This window comes from Fragaria vesca, linkage group LG2, assembly GCF_000184155.1.
Source record: "Fragaria vesca subsp. vesca linkage group LG2, FraVesHawaii_1.0, whole genome shotgun sequence".
In the NCBI taxonomy this organism is placed as follows: Eukaryota; Viridiplantae; Streptophyta; class Magnoliopsida; order Rosales; family Rosaceae; genus Fragaria; species Fragaria vesca.
In genome coordinates this window covers 3,725,453-3,730,240 of record NC_020492.1, presented here as the reverse complement: position 1 = coordinate 3,730,240, position 4,788 = coordinate 3,725,453, and positions in this window count along the sequence as shown.

Here is a 4,788-nt window from a genome sequence, read left to right as displayed (position 1 = left end):
CTCTCTCTCTCTCTCTCTCTCTCTCTCTCTCTCTCTCTCTCTCTCTCTCTCTCTCTCAACGCTACCAGCCTGCACGGCCGCTGTCAAATCAAACCCTCTGCCATGCAGCGAAGACGACGTCGTCATAGCCGCAGCGAGTCGAGCCGAGTTCGATCGGAGCGAGCTGCCCAACGAGAAAGCCAACTCGGCGTCGGTGTAGGAAGAAGCGGCCGAGGGGGAGGAGGCGTGGAAGAGGGAGGAGGGGATATGGGGGTCGCATCAGCCGGAGGGAAGAAAGCGGGACAGACGTCGGAGGAGTGATGTGGCCCAAGTTCGCCGAAGCCGCGGGAAATTGTAGAGAAACCGCCGTAAACCTAACAAATTTGTCGGCTTCGATTTTCTCTCTACACCCATTTACTGAACCAACCAAGGCTATGCAATATTGGTTTAAAGGAGTGATGTGATGTGATTGTGAAATAAAAAATTTATGGTGTGGTGTTTGAATTGGCTGAACCTTCGATTGAGGAGATTGAGGTTGAGTCACTATGAGGGAGGAGAAGACGAAGAGGAAACCTATATTGAATCTCTGATCTGTCTTTTAGTCTTGTAGTAAAATCCAGTAATTACTGTGACTTGAAATTACATAGTTGTCATTCCATTAACAGCTCTGTCAAGTGTACCGTACCAAGAACGTAGCCTAGCTTTTGCCTTCAATTACAGTTAAATATAAGTATATTATGAGTACATCTAAGTTAGTTTTTTTATTAGATTCTTTCATTAGTAATTTGACTAATTTCAAATGAATAACAAAAAGAATTTCGTGTAAAAGAAGCGGCTAAAAAGTTTTGTTAGCTTAAACCACTCTAACCAATAGTAGCCGCTCTCCTAACCCTAGAGAGAGAGAGACACCGCAGAGACCAGATGTTAGGGTTCTAACCCTAACAGAGAGAAAGCTATTAAAATGCTAAGAAAACTAAGAAATAGAAATTACTGATTTTTTATTGATTCCCTCCAAATGGTAAAGATTACAGTACTTAAAGGAAATGAGAGCAAATACAGCTCTCAAGTGGTCCAAAATAGGTCAGTGTGTCCTTAGTAAAGCTAAGGGTGTGGTGCCAACTAAATGACTCACAGCAATTCTTCCCCCTTAAATAGAAACTTGTCCTCAAGTTTCACTCTCAGTCTTAACACACTGAGGCTTCTCCACAAGTTCAGATGTCAGAGAAATTGCAAGAACAACACCAATAGCTCCATACCCCGCAATCAACATAAGGAGGTGAATCTTCATACCAATAGCTGCAATGCTGTACAAGAAGTGACGTTTGGAAAATTGGAATCCAAACCATTTGCAAGCTAGCTTGGTATCCCCAAAAGTGATCATCGATACTTGTTCACCCAAAATGGCGAGCTGATACGTAGTAGTAGATATGTAATCATCAGTAGCAACTAGCAGACTACTCTTCTCTTGTTTCTTAAGATGATAAGCCAATCTTGATAACTTTGTCTTGTCATTGATCCTCACGTGACAAGCATCATCTGTGAACCCATAAGGAGATTGATGATTCATAAGTGAAAACCTTCCAAGAACAGAATCATCATCACTTATATGATCTTGACAAGGCCCCAAAGCTTTGAGTATCATTGCCAGTAACAAGTTAGATACATGTACGTATATATTTGACATGCCAGTCCCTTTGCCACTGCATATGAGAAGTGCAATTCTGAACAATTGGGGAACAGAGAACCATTTGAGAGAATACTCATCAATACGAAATTCATCATCAATGCTCTTATACTTGTTGAAGCAAGTAACCTGTGCTGCATCCATAATATCAGTTGATTTATCCATCCCAAAATTAACTGTAGTCCTCAACCCAGCTTTGACATGCTTTAGTGCACCCAAATACCGCCACACATCCATGCATGTAGCATTTCTTCTTCTCAAACACCCATTGTATTAGTTGAATTGAGTTATCAGTTTCCTCATACACACAACATAAAATTCTCTTTCTATCACCCAATAAAATACCCAAGCTCAGGACCTCTCTCCACCCAATGGGACCAAGCACTTCAATAAGCTGGATTGTGAGACCATGCACTTCAACAAGAGGAACATCTACATTTATAACAGCTTTCTCATGATTATCAACAATACATTTATACTTGAGACTCTCCAAAATGGCCACACTGTCATCATTCTGAAGAAGCTTCACATGTAGAGGATGAGCCAGCATAAGCAACTTCTCATGCCCTTTGGTCTTGTACTCCAAATTAAGCCAATCTCTGAACATACTACGGCAAAGGTCGACTATACTTTCATCATTTCTGTTCACCATCGAGCTTCTAAATATAATGTCACTAGAGATAAGTAACAGATTATGTTGCAAGTTCAAGCACCCATTTCTAAAACTAGTCACATATACTATTGTCACTAAGTTTCCAATTGCAGATACATACTTTCCCAAAGCAGCCTCTTATACCTTGCAAAATTTGTATTCAGAACAAAAATTGCATCTATTAAGAGAGGGTGACCACTGCCTTTATCATGGACCTCCTTATCAAACACTGAGAAGTAAAGGTGCAGGACACATTGAGTACTCTTCTTTGAACCCTCAATGTAATGCTTAAGCTTTGTACACCCTGGCTGAGGAGTTACATAAGATACAAGTGGAGATACTTGGTTTTCCATGTAGGTGCACCCCAACCTTTGACTCCGAACATTTTGTTGGTGTTCCTTACGACCTCCCCCATATTTTAGAGCATCACTCACAAGCTTATATGTACCCAAAGAAGCTCCCAACTTGCAGTTACGACTCTCCTCTATCATTTAGCTCTTATCTCCACCAACACATGCTAAAGTTAACATGTGCAGGTGGGTTTAGTAACGAGGGCTCAGTGGACAAAGTCGGAGTATTACCATCTGATGCAGCAGAAACAGATGACTCGTTTCCACCACATTTTTCATCTGAGTCTGTGACAATCTGCCCATTAACTCTCCGAGACTCTAAAGGTCCTAGGGGGGGGGGGTGAATAGGCCCTTAACAACTTTTTTTTTTGGTATAAATTCGTTCTCAGGGATAGTAAGGGTTATAGCTATCCTGAATAATAAATACACAATGACAATAAATAAAAGTTGCAGTAAAATAACAATGAACACCAATATGTTTTTTACTCGCAAAAACCCTGCAACCAGGGAGAAAAACTGCATGCCCCTAACTCTTGAGGGACAAACCTTTCCACTATGTAAAACTCACTTCATACAAGATTATAGTTTATTAGGGATACATCAACGACTTGCTATCCTGCCTAAACTACCCACTAGTCTAGATCTATACTTTATCTCTTGTTTCTGAGTACCTCACTCCTTACAAGATTACAGTATAGGATACAGGACTTGCTATCCTACCTAGTCCCAAACTAGTCTAGATCTACCTCTTTTGTCTTTAAGTGGCTACACATGAAGGTATAAGAAGTTTCAACTAAGAACTCATCTATCACTTAACTGATTCTTCTTGAACACTTCTAAGAAGTTTCACTCTCAGAAACTCAACTATCCTAAACTAATTCTTTCATGAGCCCAGCTACCTCAGCGGGATACATCAGAACTCAGCTATCCTCAACTGCTTCTTTCATGAACACTTCCGGGGTTGCTGCACTACCAACTGATCTCATGGTATGCAGAATGCAATGAGTTTATGAGAAGATGTTTTGTTCAGCTCTAAGGTTTATAATCACAAAAGGAAGACTTAGAGACTAATGAACAATGCAAAGTAAAACCAAAAACCCAACAAAGGGAGAAACCCAACAAAGCAAATGTAGAAACTATATTTTGACAACCATTGAGCAAAGGCAGCCTTGCTCAATATATATAGGCTGATGGAGTGCTCTAACAAGAGAGAGACACAAGCCAAAGAGGTGCCACAAGAGGGCAAGCACGAGGGCCAAAGAAAGGAAGGAGTTTTGGACTTTTGTCCTTGGCCAAACTCTGAAAGTGAGAGGTCATATGCAGCTGTCCTAGGCCAAGAAAGAAAGAAACAAAACAATCCTAAACAATGTTTGATTTAAAAGCAAGAGACAAAGGTTTTGCAAACTTTTTCCCAAAAGCATAATACCACAATGGTTTAGCAAACCACCTTTCTCTGATATCAAACAAAGACAGCTGCAAATTTGGTTTGTGTATCACAAACACAGTAAACCACAGGTAAGAGCTAAAACATGGGTCACGGGTTGAGATAAAAGCATCAAACCCTAGACTAATTTGAGCACCAAGGCATGACTTTTATCTTAGTTGTCAATTTGAAATTCAAATGAGGATCTCACCCAGACATAGTTTTTATGGAACAAGGGTAAATAAACATACACCTAAGACAAAACCGAAAAGCTGGAAACCCAGATTTTTAGGACGGCAGACAATACTGCTATCCTCAATGAAAAACCATGAAATGCATATGCATGATATTACCTGAGTTCCTTGAGTTCATGTTGGTTCTTCTACTTCTTCAAACTTGTTCTTCAGATGTGCAAGACCAATCTCTCAATTGTTTTAGGCTTCATAGGTTGTATTTTGTTTTATATAAGGATTGCCAACAACCTTATACCTTCAGACTCATCGCTAGAACTCTGAGAATGACCACCATAATTCTCTGCACCCAAGCAAGATTCGACATTCACTTCTTCAGTTCTTCCATCTTTGTCATGCTTGCTCCTAAGAGCATAATTTATCCTCCATGTATTGCACAATTCATCTGACTTTGGCATTTTCTCAAACAGGTGGGGGGCATGATATTCCCTTCTCTTCACAAACAAACT